Here is a 16,952-nt window from a genome sequence, read left to right as displayed (position 1 = left end):
CAGAAGGTGGGTCTTCCTCTCCACCCCTGTTTCTGCTCAGAATTCTACACCCTTAAAAGAACCACCCATAGCAGTCTGGTGTAAATCCTTCCTGCTTTTATGTTCATATACAAACAATTCATTTTCAGTAATTTTTAAAGCTTGCTTTCACATGGAGTTCAGGGTGATTTTTCTTTCATTATTAAATTTCTTTTCTTTTTGCTGAAACATCGCTTGCAGTTTAAAATTAAAGTTGATAAGAAAGATGTATGCCCAATGCCATTGCTGTTATTTATCATCATCCCAGAGATTATAACCAATGAAATTAGAAAATAAAAAGATATAAGGAATATAAATGTGGTGAACTGAGAGATAAGCTTTGATTATTCATGGATTGTACAATTAATTATCTGGAAGATAAAAAAAATCAACTGGCAAACTATTAGAACGCATTCTGCCCACAGACGGTAAAGATATTCTCCACATTCCAAATGTCCTCTTGGCAATGTACGAGATTGCACTCATTCTTGAAGTTTGTATTAATTTTGTATTAATTTAATGTAATTACTTAAATATAATAGTCAAAAAAGATGGACTCAGTAATACTAAAACCTGGGAGCAGCTACTTTTTGCAATTGCATTGGAAAGGGGACCAAGTTAAAATAGATCTAGAATAGGGGCGCCTGGGTGGCTCCGTCAGTTGAACGTCTGACTTCGGCTCAGGTCATGATCTCGCTGTTCTTGAGTTTGGCCCCGCATCAGGTTGTGTGTTGACAGCTCTGAGCCTGGAGCCTGCTTCGGATTCTGTGTCTCTCCCTCTCTCTCTGCCCCTTCCCCGCTCATGCATGCTCTCTCTCTTTTTTTCAACAATAAATAAACATTAAAAAAATAGATCCAGAATTTAACATCAAAAGCAAACCTCCTACATTATTACCACAAAAGGGAAACTGTTCTAAAAATGGATGTTCTCGATGGATCCTACAAGTAGCTGTCAAACATGAACTATTTGCTCTGCCAGCTCAAGCAAATATTTGCCATGTGTTATGTGCTATTATGGTGATTCACAATGGGCCACTTTATAAATGCTCATGCCCCAAATCCCAACCAACCAACATACAAACTGAAGAATTCCTTTTCCCCTTAAGGTCTCTTCTAGGAAAAGAGAGACTTAGCTAGAAGCATTTATAACCAAAAGTTCACTTCCCCTTAGAACGTGAGAATTAGATGGTAAACGTGTTTCTTTGGCTCTTTTGCAACCTGACCCAGGGCATGGATATTGCCAACATAAATGACGGTGCTGTTCCAAATGGTTATCAGGGCAGCAATTCCGGGGGGGCGGGGGGGGGGTGACTTTCATAAATGTTGTATATTCACCAGACGAAGTGAAAGGCCAGTGTTTTGAAAAATGAGTGTCTGCTGGCTGAGATGGGGAAATGATCTTGCAACAATCATTCACCCAGGTCACCTGTCATGAAATAAGGCATAATTCCCAAATTTCAAAGTGAAAAATCATTCAGAAAGGATTGAAGAGTTCTACTTTGGTGAGTCATTTCTGATAAAACAGCACACACTTTCATCAGACGCTAACTGTAAGGAAATGAACTCTTTCCTCTTGTCCACTGAGCGGAGCCCACAGCTGTCAATATAAAGGGTAACAGTATGTACATGTGCTGCTGATGCGGAAACACTGGAGAAACACCGGAAAATAGTGCATTTATTCCTAGATTTCACCTCAAGAGAAAGGTGGCTTGCTAAGAAGAAAGGGCATGTGCGTATTCAGAAATATTCGTTCTCGTGTTAGATGGATTATTTTTCAATGTTGGCCTATTCAAATGACGTCTGTCTTTTTCCACTTTCCTCCCTAAATGGCTCGTGCTAAGTTAACGTTTCGTGGCTTATCAGCACTGAGATGTGGGCCTGGCTGAGTCCCATTCATTATCATGTCCTTTAAGAGCACTCAAAGATAGGAGACCCTTTCTTGGCTGTGGGGCAGCTACATAAACAAGGTTGGCCCAGTGTGTCAGTAAGGCAGCTGAAGAGAAAGATGAAATAATACTCAGGCTGCAAGATTTTAAAACAGTGTCCCCAAGGTGAATATGATCAACTTTGGAATACAGTACTAAAAGTATAACTTCATCAGATGAATAAACCCTGGGGATGTGACGTGTAGCATAGTGACCATAGTTAAAAGTAGTGTGCCGTGTCCTTGAAATTGGCGAAGAGAGTAGATCTTTTTTTCATTTAATATTTATTTTTGAGAGAGAGAGAGAGAGAAAGAGAGAGAGAAGGGCAGAGAGAGAGGGAGACACAGCACCTGAAGCAGGCTCCAGGCTCTGAGCTGTCAGCATAGAGCCCGATGTGGGGCTTGAACCCACGAGCAGTGAGATCATGATCTGAGATGAAGTCGGACGCTTAACTGATTGAGCCACCCAGGCGCCCCGAGTAGATTTTTGTTAAAAAAAAAAATTTAAATTGAGATATAAAAGTGACATATTAGTTTCAGATGTAGAACCTAATGAGTGATTGACTATTTGTAAATATCGCTAAATGATCACCCTAATAAGTCTAGTTAACATTCATCACCACACAGTTACAGAATTCTTTTCATGTGATGAGCACTTTTAAGATGTACTCTCAACACTTTCAAATACACAATACAGGATTGTTAACAAAAGTGTCCACGCTGTACATCACATCCGCAGGACTTCTTCGCTTCACAACTGGAAGTTTGTACCTTTTGACCCCCTTCACCCATTTCTCCTACCCCCAACACTCGCCTTTGGCAACCACTAATCTGTTCTTGGTATTTATAAGCTCATTTGTTTGCTTGTTTGTTTAGTCTACTCATAAGTGAGATCACAAGGTATTTGAGAGTAGATCTTAAGCGGTCTCACCTTCCGCTCCTGGCAACTACCATTCCACTTTACGTCTCTGAGTTTGGCCACCCTGGGCATCTCATACAAGTGAAATTGTTTAGTATTTGCCTGGCTTGTTTCACTTAGCATCATGTCTTCAAGGTTCATCCCAGGCTGCCGCACGTGTCAGAACTTCCTTTAAGGCCGAAGAACAATCCACTGTGTGTTGATACTACATTTTTGTTTATCCATTCATCTATTGACAGACACTTGGGTTGCTTCGGCCTTTTGCTTTTGTGAATAAAGCTGCTGGGAACACGGGTGTACAAATGTCTGTTTGAGCCCCTGCTTCCAGTTTTTTTGAGGATATTCCCAGAAGTAAAAATCTCTCTTTAACGAAGTAATTAATCTTTCCTATTTCATCGCTTGGCAATTAAACTCCCAACAAATTTGGGGACCAACATAATAGAACTTTTTTTTTTTCTTCCTTGAAAGACATTTTATCGATCATTTAAGGTAAGTTTTAAGCATGTTAAGTGCTTATGGTAGTATTTCAGAGACTATGATTCCTGTGGTTGAAAAGAGACAAATGATACTCAGCGGAAAGTATAGGAAAAATGTGAGTATCATTTTATTGCTCCAGTAATTGCAAAAACAGTAATGTAATTAAAACTTGATATAGCATGATGGAGAATAAATTGCATCGAAATAATTAAGGCATCCGAAAAAGTAATTCTGTAAGTAGAGATTGCAGAAAGACTGTTGGCAATCATGTCAGTTTACAAATCAGTGACAAAAGAAGTAATGTCATCACTAGGAAAGCTGTGATGACAATTGAAATGTACTAGTTAGTAAAAAGCCCATGATGATAATGCTTAGGAGGAGGTGGAAATAGTGACCTAGATGCTGCTTGGAGCTAAATACAGAGTGTTTCCTTCAATTTAAAAAGTGTCAGAGCAGAGCAGATGTACTTACATAGATACAAGTTGACATTGACAAATTGGAGGAGTTAAAACTTATGTGAAAGTATTTTGATAGATTTTTCAAAGTGTTTCATATTCTGATTTCACTTTAGGAAGAACAAAAAGCCACTAAAGACAGACTCTTAAATAATTCTTACAGTGTTGGTTTTCTTCTAACCTCCGTTGTCAAATGCTTCGTGTCTCTACTCACTACTGGCATGCCAAAAGGTCACGAAAAACACATCCCTTCCGTGCAGTCTTCAGTTGTCTTGAACACAGCCGCTGTCTATCCCTGCTAAGCCTTCTCTTCTCCGGGTGACGTGCCCCCCTTTAACTCGTTCTCTTATGTCAAGGCTTCCAGGGTGTCCATTACCTTGATGACTTGTCTCTGAAGTCAGTCCAATTTGTTATTTCCTCTTTGACAACAAAGTACCCAAAGCCAAACTTAAACTTCCAAATGTGGGCTGACAAGTACAGAATACAGAATGACTATTGTCCTTTCTTCGAGAGAAGATCCTCCTGGGATATGGCCTGAGGAAGCTCTAGATTGTTTGGGCTATAATCGCGCTCTTAGCTTCTGGTAAGCTCTCTTTGGACACCTTTTAGATCTTTATAGCAAATGATGTTAAATCGTTCTAATTTTTGACACTTTAGTTCCTATTAAATTGAAATCGAAGGCTAATCCTGTCATCCCCATGCAATATGCAATAAATAGATCAACTATTCTTGCCAGTTATGTATATGTGATAACAGAAGCAAACATAGCAATACCCCAAATCAGTGAGTCTTACAAGGTCCCATGTATTTAAGAGCTTCACCTACAATGTCTTATCTGTCACACCAATATTATGGATTATTATAGCAATTACGAAACACTGTTATTTTCTATCTTACAAATGAGGAAACTAAGGCTAAGTTTGTAAACTCAGAATCTCAAGCTAAGTCTGCCTGATTTCTATAGTCTTAACCATCTCGTACCTTTCCCATAATTATGCCATTTATTTCCTTACCCAATTACTTGTAAAGTTATTGACTGGGGTTTGGTGAGTCAGTGATCTTCCGAGTTGACTCAGTCCATCAATAATATAGTTTTTGCTGTAAAGCTGTTTCACCTCTATCACCCAGCCTGTGTTTCTCTGATTTTAACTTTTTCATGCAACATTTTGTGATCTACTGTTTTATTTATTATTATTATTTTTTTAAATGTTTATTTTTGAGGGGGGGGGAGGGGCTGAGAGAGAGGGAGACAGAATCTGAAGCAGGCTCCAGGCTCTGAGCTGTTAGCACAGAGCCCTACGCAGGGCTTGAACCCATGAACCATGAGATTGCGATCTGAGCTGAAGTTGGACGCTTACCTGACTGAGCCACCCAGGCGCCCCAAGTGATCTACTATTTTACATACTATCCTAAATGCAATTACATTCCTCTCATGTGCCTGGCTCAACCATTTCAAAGAGGGAAATACAGGTAGTTCTATTCGTGCCTTGTTAGTAAATCTATGGTAGTTCCCCATTTTCTAAATCATCACAAACCGTCGATGTAAAAATTCCTCCTGGAATTTTCATAAGGATTCACATTAGATTAACTATTTGCAATTTTTGGAATCTTGTCTTTCGAAAACTGAGATAACATTTACTTTTTTGCTAGTACTTTTCCCATGTTCCTAAAATATTACCAGGAGAGGTTCTACAATTATATCCAAGTTTTTTTCAGATGGAAACAAAATCTTCATGGTTTTCCAAGGTTTCTTCTTTGTGGCAGTTACCTGGTTGTGGTATACATAAGAAATATGGCCAACTACATAAGCCCAACCTAGAACCAAAAAGGTGACATACGATGGTGTTCAAAGTAGTGATTCAACAATTCTACACATTATGCGATGCTCACCACAATAAGTGTGGTTACCATCTGCCACCATACGATGTCATCACAACATTGATTACTATCTTTGCTATGCTTTACTTCTCATCCCCATGACTTATTTATTTTGTTACTGGGGGCTTGTGCCTCTTAAGTGGCTTCGCTTCTATTTTGCTCATCCCCTGGCCCCTGGCCCTTTGGCAACCAGCGGTGTGTTCTCTGTATTTATGAGTCTAAGACAGAACACTGTTAAACAATGATGACTTTACTCCAGCCAAACACCAAAAAAACGTTGAAAAAAAAATTAAAAAAAAATTTTCCTAATGTTTACTTACTTTTGAGAGAGAGAGAGAGAGAGGGGAGGGGGGAAGGGCAGAGAGAGAGAGAGAGAGAGAGAGAGAGAGAGACAGAATCTGAAGCAGGCTCCAGGCTCTGAGCTGTCAGCACAGAGCCCGACGCGGGGCTCGAACTCACGAACTATGAGATCATGATCTGAGCCAAAGTCAGAGGCTTAACCAACTGAGCCACCCAGGGTCCCCAGGGCTGTTCTTTAAACAGAAAGGAAGTAATCAGTGAAGGAAACTTGAAGCATCAGGAAGGAAGAAAGGACATGGTAAACACAAACATTGGTAAATAGAATAGGCATTCTCTCTTCCCTTGAGTTTTCTAAATTATGTTTGGTGGTTTAAGCCAAGATTATAACATTGTTTGGTAGGGTTCCAAATGTTTACAGAGATGGGGCGCCTGGGTGGCTCAGTCCCTGCTTGTGTTCTGTCTCTCTCTGTCTCTCATAAATGAATAAACATTAAAAAAAATTTTTAATTAAAAAATGTATAGAAAATATTTAAGGTAGTGATGTTATAAATAGGAGATAGTAAACAGGTACAAAGGGAAGTAGGTTTCTATAGTTTACTCAAACTGGTAAAATGATATCATTAAGTTGTGTAAGTTATAATTCCCAAAGCTACCACTAAAAAACTATACCAAAAAGACATACTCAAAAACACTACAGAAGTCTAAAAAATATTCGAGTTTCCATTTCTTATGGGAAACAGAGGAAAACAAAATCAGAGAAACAAACAAAAAACCCCAGAACAAACAGAAAACAAAAAATCCAATGGAAGACTTAAACCTTAAGATAATAATTACATTAAATATATGGTCTAAATGCATTAGTTAAAAGACAGAGATTTGCAGACTGTATTAAAAAACATGACCCAGGGGCGCCTGGGTGGCGCAGTCGGTTGAGCGTCCGACTTCAGCCAGGTCGCGATCCCGCGGTCCGTGGGTTCGAGCCCCGCGTCAGGCTCTGGGCTGATGGCTCAGAGCCTGGAGCCTGTTTCCGATTCTGTGTCTCCCTCTCTCTCTGCCCCTCGCCCGTTCATGCTCTGTCTCTCTCTGTCCCAAAAATAAATAAACGTTGAAAAAAAAAATTAAAAAAACAAAAACAAAAACATGACCCAACTGTCTCTGAGAAACTCACTTCAAATATAATGATGTAAACAAATTGAAAAGAAAAGGATAGAAAAAAATGTATCATGGAAACATCAATCAAAGGAAAATAGGAGTGGCTCTATTAATATCAGATGAAGAAATTTTATTAGTAAAGTTTATTGGTAAAGAAAAAGACTAGAGACAGAGAGTGCCATTACATATTTAAATAATTAAAGAACCAATCCAGTAAGAAGACACAGGAATCTGTATGCATACACCAAACGATAAAACTGCAAAAAAATTCCATATTTTTGTGGATATAGACAAGATTATTCTAAAGTCTACATGGAAAGTCAAAGGAACTAGAATAACCAAATTAATTTTGAGGAATAAAACAGGATTCGCTCTACTCAATTTGTATCTGTCTATTTTCACTCTACTCAACTGAAAGATTTTCTATGTAACTTCAGTAATCAAGATGGTGTGGCATTGGTGGGAGGAATAAACACACAGATCAATGGAACAGAGTGGAAAATCTAGAAATAAACCTACGCAAACATGTCCAGCTTATTATTGCAATTATAATAGCATTTTTTAACAAAATATTTAAGAATGTTTATTTATTTTGAGAGAGACAGAGTGCCTATGTGCATGTGCATGTGACCTGGTCGGGGGCAGAGAGAGAGAGAGAGAGAGGGAGAGAGAATCCCAAGCAGACTCAGTGCAGCCAGCACAGAGTTCCTCGCAGACCTTGATCCCTCTATTCGTGAGCTTGTGACCTGGACTGAAATCAAGAGTCAGATGAATAGCATTTTTTGTAATAGCAATTTAATGGAGGAAAGATATCCTTTTCAACAAATGGTACTGGGGTAATTGGACATCTATAGGCAAAACCCAAACTAAATCAAACTTTACGTCTCACACTTTATAAAAAATTAACCCAAAATGGATCATGGTCTTAAATACAAAACATGGAAAAAACAGGGAGAATCTTCAGGATTCTGAGCTGGGCAAAGTGTTCTTAGATTTGACACTAAAAGGATGATCCATCAAAGGAAACTTTGATAAATTGGATGTAATGAAAATTAAAAACTTTGGCTCTTTGAAAGACTCTATGAAGACGATGAAAAGACAAGCTAGAGACAAGAAGATTAAAAAAAAAAGCACATATCTTATGAAGGACTTGTAGGTGCTGTAAACAAAGTACTCTCAAAATCCAACAGACAAAAAAAAAAAAAAATCTAATTAGAAAATGGGCAAAAGACCTGAAGAGACATTTCACAAATAAGCACATGAAAAGATGTTGAACATCATCAACCATTAGGGAAACACAAATAAAATCCACAATGAGATAGCACTACATACCTATCAGGATGGCTAAACTACAAAACTAATGACAACAAATGTTGATAGGATTTAGAGAAACAGAAACACTCATACACTGCTGGTGAGAGTGTAAAATGGTGCGGCCACTCTAAAAAATGTGATCATTTCTTTAAACATGAAACACACAACTCTTACGTGACCCAGCAGTTGTATTCCTGGGAATTTATTTTAGAGAAATGAAGGCTGTGTTCACCCAAAAACTTTTATAAGAATGTTGTAGCAGCTTTATTCATCATAGTGTCCAATTGGAAACAATCTGGATGTCTATCAGCGGGTAAATGGTTAAGTGAAGTGTGGTACATCCACACCATGGAACACTACTCGGCAACAGTCTAGAAGGATCTCCGAGAGAATTATGCTAAATGAAAAAAGTGATTTCCAAAAGGTTACATACTAAATGATTCTACTTATAGAACGTTCCTGAAATGACAAATTCATAGAGACGGAGAAGAGATTAGTGGGTGCCAGGGGTGAAGGAAGAAGCAGGGGTGGGAGGGAAGTGGAGGTGACTATGAAAAGGCAACATGAGGGCTATTTGTGGTGATGGAAAGCTTTTGTATCTTGGCTATGTCAGTATCTTGCTTGTGATGTTACACTAGAGTTTTGTAAGAAGTTACCATTGGGAGGAGACTGGGTAAAAGGTATATGCGATCTCTCTGTATTCTTTTTACAGCTACATGTGAACCTACAATTATATCAAAATAAAAATCTGATAAAAAAGAATTCCACCCTGGGACGCCTGGGTGGGTCGGTCAGTTGAGTGTCTGCCTTCTGCTCAGGTCTTGATCTCACGGTTTGAGTTCGATGGAGCCCTGTGCTGACAAGGAGGAGCCTACTTCAGGTCCTCTGTCTGCCTCCCTCTCCGCACCTCCCCTGCTCTCGCTCTCTCTGTCAAAAATAAATAAACATTAAAAAAATAATAATTCCACCTTCAGACAATGAATGGGTTAGAAAGAAACTGGGTAGAGAGAAACTAAACAATGTGGTCCCTCACCGAGTCCAAAGCTGGATGTTAGAACTGAGTTCCTACCTAAGAGGAAGCAGAGCCAATTTAATCTCCAAATTTCAAAGCTTCCGCTGCGATGAACCCGAAGTTTTTGCACTGAGCAAAAAATGCATACTTTAAGAATGTACTCGTGGGTGTGGGCTCAAGGACCTGTGTAGGCACCGCTGTGTTTGAAGCCCCCTGTATATTCCATGTCCCTGCCCTATGGGTCAGCACTATTGTCACTGGGGAGGAAGGAAGACAGACAGGAGCCAAGGAAGGTGGTGGGGTTCCTGTTGGGCTCATGCTGTTCTCTGATTGCAGCATTCTTTTTCTCTGTTTCTCTAGGAAGCAAAGGTAGTTTATAATAACAACACTCCTCTCCTGAATATTGCCCCCTGCTTTTCCAACACATCAGTGGCTACTATAGTTCCACGTAGCCACTCCAATGCTTTAATTAAGGCATAAAAATACTGGAAGCGATGGTAGGAGAAAGCATTTAAAATACAACTTTGATGTGCCACAAAGCACACATGAATGCACATTCATTGGCTGTGTGTTGCATCAGCTTTAGCTGTAGAAATGCACTAGTTTTGAAACTTACATTTAGAGAAAATAACTACTTATTCATTCAAAAAAGGGGGAGGGGGAGGTTTTCCAGGAAATGGGAAGAATCGTTACCCTCACAGAATTCTGAACGGAAAGTATAATTGCCCATGATGTAAGGTAGAAACATTTCAAAGCATTTGTGAGCAAAATGGAAACATGCCTACAGGTCCATTATCACCAGAATCAAATAGTATTGAAATGACCACAGGTACCCTGATTAAATCAATTAGGTGCAAAGTAATGATTAGGAGTGTTGGCAGTCAAAAGCTTTACCAGAAATGTGCTTGGATGTTGAAAATATGACTTCTACCCACTTTTATTACCTAGGCACTGTGGTGAATTATAGTAATCTCTTATGCTTTGAGTGAGAGGGAATGGAAAGCTAATATTTACCCTATTGGGGATGGTTTAACTTTTCCATAGAGAAGCACTGAACATTCATTTACTAACACCTAAAAAGGGATAAAAGCTTTCTAGTCAAAATGTATTGAGGTAGCAATATAATAGATTACACATATTCTGCTGTGAAAAATCCCAAGATTCCAATAAGTAATGTGCATGAAACAGGAAGGAAGAAAAAAAAAAGACATTTCTATGACAGAAAAAAAAAAAAAACCCCAGGAAGGACGGAGCTAAGGGATTAAACAAAATAAACAAAGCTACCCTTTCAGAGGCTGCTGCCCAGACAGCTCAGACTGGCCTCATTTCCTTCCCTCTCCTAACCCCTGGGGGCCCTTCCTCTTCTCTGGGTCTTTATTAATTGGCCTTTGTCTTTCCTCTAATGAAAAAGGCACTCATGCTCTGCCCTACTCTTTCCTGAACCGGATGGTCTAAATGAAGGGAAGAACGAGTCTGGTGTTTCCACGGAGACGAGCCCAGACCCTGAGAAGGGTCAGTCCTGGAGAACGCCTGCAGGGGGCGGTCGACACTGAGGAATGAACAGAAGGCTCCGGCTTTCCAGAACTTTGCGCACCTCCTGTAGCACAGGCATGATGCAAATCTTCAGGCTAGCTACTTTTAAGGACAAGATAATTAGCGCAGATCAAGCTGTTAAATGTTTGCCATTGGGGACTTGAATCAAATGATGTCAGAGGTCTGGATTGATGTGGCCATCTTTTCTAAGGTTCTCTTACTACAGGGGAGGAATTGAGGTTCAGAAGAGCTTTGAGGTCTAGCTAGTGAGCGGAAGAGCTAACCACTATTGACCTCTATTAACAGCCTCCCAGGGGGCGCTTTGTGAAATTCTGGTGGCCTCGGTCTGTGTTGATATACAAGATAAATATCTAATGCTAAAAGAACATTCTTCCCTTCTGGTTAGCAGTTTTAGGATTTAAGCTGAAAGTGGTGAAGAAGCTCCTTAGGGAAAAACAAACACAAATTTGAAATAAGATAGAATTGTGAATATATTGCAAGATCCATTTTATAACAACCATAGGCTCTCATGTTAATAACAGTTAATAAACTTTTTTTTTTTTTGGTCTTAGTTGTATCTGCCTATTGTCTTTAAGTGTATTTAGGAACAAGGAGTCCCCTCCCCCCCCAACCAGGTGAATTACACAATCATGTGATCATTTGGGGAATTTTATTTTATTATAATTTTCACACCCTCCTCTGTTTCTGAGCCCCACCCCAGAACAATTAAATTAGGCTCTCAGGGTATTTTTAAGTTTTAAAATTTACTTTTATTTATTTTGAAAGAGAGAGGGAGGGAAAGAGGGAGAGAGAGAGAGATAGAGAGAGAATGTGCTGGGGAGGGGCAGAGAGGAAGGGAAGCCGGTTCCACACCCAGGGCAGAGCCTCACAAGGGGTTCCATCCCACGAACCCTGAGATCATGGCCTGAGCTGAGATCAAGGGTCCAACGCTTACCCGACTGAGCCACCCAGGCATCCCTCAGGGTATTTTTAAAAGCAAGCTACTCAAAAGTTTGTCCCAGGACCAGCAGTGTGGGCATCACCTGGGAGCTTGTTAGAAATTCTGACTCTCAGGTCCCATTTGGGCCCATGGACGAGCATCTGCATTTTAACAGGATTTCCAGGTGATTCTTAGGTACATTACAGGTTGAAAGGAGCCACTGGGAGCCCTCTATAACTCCTATATCAACTGGCAGAGGACTTCCCTTCTTCATTCTTTGCGTTGAATTAGGCTCCCAGTCCTTAGCTGGGTGTTCCGGCCAAAAATGAACTTCAGCATCTCCCATTTAAAGAAAGGGAACATTATTACTTGTGCTTTAAGATCAAGCTGAAAGAATAATTCCTGGAGTGAAAGAATTCTTAATGAATTCCCTGTGTATTCTTAGATGGGATGTTTTTATGTGAAAGGGCACAGAGATGATATATATTATACAAGGAAGGTTTGAAAGTTCTAATATAAAACTCAGGGGAGCTGGCAAAAAAAAAAAAAAATTCTAAGTGGGGTTCATTCCCAGTGTTTGACTTACTGGTATTGAGTTAGATTGTGAAACTGTGGCTGATAACAATGGAGATTTATATATTTGGTCATCATCCCCATTTCTGGCAGAGCTTTTAAAACCCTCGGAATTTCGTTAGTGCTGAGAGCAACAAAGGTGTCATTTGTCATTTTAATGAGGTGACTTTTGGACCCTACCTATGAAGGGGGGCTTGTTGCCAGGACAACCAACCTTGTGATGGGGGGTGGGGGGTGGGTTGGAACTTTCAGTTTCACCTCCTGATCTCCAGGGAGGAGGGAGGGGCTGGAGGTTGAATCAATCACTGATGGTCAATGATTTGATCAATCACCACACCGTTGATGAGCAGTTGATGATGTAATCAACAATAGCATAAATGTTGGCATGCTTAAAAGAGTAAACTTGAGCCTACGTGCTGAGCCCTCCATTCAAAACCCAGAGAACTGGGTTTGGAGAACTTCTGAGTCAGTAAGCACAGGGAGATGCTGTGAGGGTGGTGTGCCTGGAAAAGGATTGGGAGCTCCACCCCTTTCCACCTACTTTGCTCCCTTCCATCTAGATCTTCCTGAGTTCTGTCCTTTTATAAGGACCTACACCAGTGATTTGGGAAATACCGTAAAATGTTTGAGTTCTGTGAGCCTCTCTAGCAAATTAATTGAACCCAGGGAAGGAAGGGGTCATTGGAACCTCTAATCTATAGCTGGTTGATCAGAAACACAGATGACAACCTGGACTTGTGACCTGTGTCTGGAGGGGGTGGCGAGGGTGTGTGTGGGGGAGTAGTGAGTGGGAGGAGTCTGCCAGGACTGATCCCTTAACCTATGGGGTCTGTTGTTATGACTGAGTAGATAGCATAAGAGCTGAGTTGAATGATAGGACACCCTGCTGGGTTCAGAGAATTGCTTGTTGGTGTGGAGAAACCTCCCCCTCACACACTGGGATTGGGTCCAGGAACCCCAGAGGGCACACTAAATAGGCATGTGAACTCTGTCAGTTCCCCAAATATGAGAACACTTGGTAGTAAACTAGTATTCTCGGAGACCTTATCTTCTCATTGTTTTACTCCTTCATCAAGTATAAAACTGTGTTTGTATTCAGCAGGTGCCTAACTATCCTTGACAACAATAACAGTACCTAAATACTCACTGAGTACCCACTATATACCAAGTATTGTCTTAGATCAAGATATTTTCCTAATTAGCTAAAAGAGGTCATTGATATTGCTGTCAATGCAAGGGTGTAAGTAGAAGAACATTTTCTTTAATGTTTATTTATTTTTGGAGAGAGAGAGAGAGAGAGAGAGAGAGAGAGAGAGAGAACAAGTTAGGGAGGGGCAGAGAGAGAGGAGGAGAGAAATCCCAAGCAGAACCCTATGTGGGACTTGAACTCACGAACCGTGAGATCATGACCCGAGCTGAAACCTAGAGTCGGACATTTAGCCAAGTGAACCACCCAGGCGCCCAAGGACATCTTTGATTAAGCTGTTTTGATGACTCTATTCCACACATAACATTGTATGTCCCTTTACTTCACATAGTGCCAGAGAGTTATCAATTCTGGGGACAAATGACTTGCTAAATTATAGTGCTATTAAGCTTAAGGATTTCAGAATTTGTGGAACTAAGCTCGTGTTTGTTTATTCCACGTTAAGAAAATTGATAACGTAAATGTTGACATGCTTAAAAAGAATAAATTTTAGCAGTGTTTTGACACATCCTTTATTCAAGTTATAGCATGTTAGCCCTGGAGACTTGAGAAATTATGTGTCCAGAAGTTTCCAAATGGTAGATTGGGATCTTCCAGAACTATTCAAATCTTCACTTGCCAGTTTTTCTGGGAGGCTGCCTCTGCCAGGCCCCTCATTCGGGGGGCCTGGTTCTGGTGGGAGGGGAGCTACCCACCCAGACACCTTGCTACCAGCCCAGACACCTCAGCCCACAGGCACTTGCTACCAGCCCAGACACCTCAGCAATCTCCTGGTGTGGAGCTGGTGCCCACACGTTTGGCGTTCTTGTAGGTAATGGTGAAAGGCAGAGCCCCTGGGTCCTGTCCTGAAGTTTAGAGAAAATAGTGATATGGCTGTGCATAAATAGTATTTTTCATGTTCACATTAAACACGGGAATGATATGGTACCATGAAAAAATACCTGCGACGATGATGGCACTGAGCGATTAATTAAGATCTTCTGTAGTGACTGTTTTAATGTTGAGTTTAAGATCTTTTGTAATGACTATTTTAATGTTGAGGTAGGAGTATTTTTCTGCTGAAGATCAATGAAGAAATGAATGGGAATTGAAGTGTGTGTGAAGAATGAGGTTCAGCCAAAGGTGAGTTTTAGCAGAGCAGCTTCTACACAGATATTTCTCTATGTAAACTCTTGCAGTGAGTGGCTTTACAGAGCTCCTAAGATCATACGGCATCATCTGATTAGGTATCTGGACTCCAGTCATGTGATAAAATAGGGAGACTGTCCACTCAGGTCAACCCTAAGCTGATTTAAAAAAAAAAAAAATTTAAGGTTTATTTATTTCTGAGAGATAGAGAGAGACAAGTGTGAGTGGGAGAGGGGCAGAAAGAGGGAGACACAGAATTAGAAGCAGGCTCCAGGGTCCGAGCGTTCAGCACAGAGCCCGACACGGGGCTCGAACCCACGAACCGTGCGATCACGACCTGAGCCGAAGTCGGACGCTTCACTGACTGAGCCATCCAGGCGCCCCAACCCTAAGCTGATTTTGATCAGGACTACAATTTCTCCATGAAGTTATGAACATGGCCATATGAAGGACTGGGCACATACCATATGTCATGAATGCGGACAAAAGATTGCTATCTCAAACTGCTAAATGAAAAAGCTGAAAAAAATACAGAATATCTCAACAAGCAAAAGTGCAGCATCTTTGGATTGCATATAACATAGCCATAAAAATAGATTTATCTTGAAGAGTTTTATAAAAAGAAGCTGCTGTCCTTGCTCTATGAATTTGTCAAGATTAATGTAACTCTAGGTTACTTCATAAATGTATAGTAATTACAAATGCTGGAAAGAAGGGGAAGGAGGGAGAGGGGAGGGACATAGAGACGCAAAGAGAGAGAGAGAGAGAGAGAGAGAGAGACCCCTCTTGTGGAGGCATTTTATGACTCATCTGTTAGGAGAAAAATTTCCTGTCCATTTAGTTTGTCCATTTGTCCTAAAGTTTTGGGTTAGAATTGCACAATACATTCGTTGTTTTTAAAACAGGCTTCAAATTCTCAAAGCATTCAATTTCTATCGAATCTTTCTATCAGGAAAAGGTGTTTTCCTGTCAGACGATACAGACGATGAGAAAACCTTATCAGGTCCCTGAAGTCACCTTGAAACGCAAAGAATCTAGTCCAAGTAGAGAATGACTTTACGCAGGCTGGCTTGAACTACTCTAGCTTTTGAACAAGGCAAGAGAGGACAACTTCCTGCCTGTCAGGGCTCAGTTTCTGGAGAAAGCTGCTGTAACAAGTCTCTAATCTTTGGTGCCTTCCTATCGATTTCTAGGGTCCCACCTCAGATGCCAGATGACACTTCTCCCCCTTTGCTTTGTTCCCTCGTTTCCGGGTGGCAGGCACAACATGCCAGTCGTTTCTATTGCTTTGCTCATAACACGATGATGGAGAAATTGTACAGTCCCAATTGAAATCAGTGGAGGGTGGATCGAGCTAGTCACTTATCCAATCCATTCACTCATTTCCGTATTTAGCAATTGTGTATCGAGTAACTGCTATGTACCATGTACTGTGCTAAGTGCGGGGGCTAATAGGGAGGTGGTAAATCTAGTTCTTATCCTTACAGTGCTTATAATTTAGTGGCAGAGCAAGAGCAGCTTCCAGGCATGGGGGTAAAGGGGAACAAAAGTCTAAGCGCAAACACGAAAAGGGGGAAAACCTAAAAAAAAAAAACCCACCTTAATCATGATAGGCATTATAAAGGAAATGGAGCAGGATACTGAGATAGAAAATAAGAAGGGAGTTTACAGATTCCTGGCTTGAGAAACCGGGTGCTGTGATGCTGGTGGAAGAGGCACGGAGTTGGAGGAAAAAGCAAGTGCAAATGCCCTACTGTGTGCATGTGGCCACAGACCTGCGTGGGCACGTGCCTGGCACAGTCCAGGAACAGCAGGGAGCAAAATGTGGCTGGCATGGAGTGAACAGAGGAGAATAATGGGAGGGAGAATCAGAGAGGAGATGGGGTGTGTGTGTAGACCGCACTGGCCTTTGTTTGGCTTTATCTTTGATTGTGGTGGAAGCTACTGGAGGGTTCTGAAGAGAGAGAAACACCATATGACTTAGGTTTTCACCCCGTTACTCTATTGATTATGTGGAGAAGAGACTGTAGGGTGCTGCGGGTGGAAGTGGGGAGACTGGTCTGATAGTGACAGCAGTAACTCAGAGAGAAACGATGGTGACCCGCGATAGGGTGTTGGCAGC

General features: G+C 40.9%; 1 protein-coding gene across 13 annotated transcripts in view; it reads right to left on the bottom strand.

Annotated features, from left to right (window-relative positions):
• DLGAP1 (DLG associated protein 1) overlaps nt 1-16,952 on the bottom strand; it is a 1,131,601-nt gene that overhangs the window by 200,447 nt on the left and 914,202 nt on the right. The window lies entirely within an intron of this gene.

The sequence above is a fragment of the Felis catus genome, chromosome D3 (genome assembly GCF_018350175.1).
Source record: "Felis catus isolate Fca126 chromosome D3, F.catus_Fca126_mat1.0, whole genome shotgun sequence".
NCBI classification, from domain to species: domain Eukaryota; kingdom Metazoa; phylum Chordata; class Mammalia; order Carnivora; family Felidae; genus Felis; species Felis catus.
The sequence above is the reverse complement of the archived record's forward strand: the minus strand, read 5'-3'. Positions and strand labels throughout refer to the sequence as shown.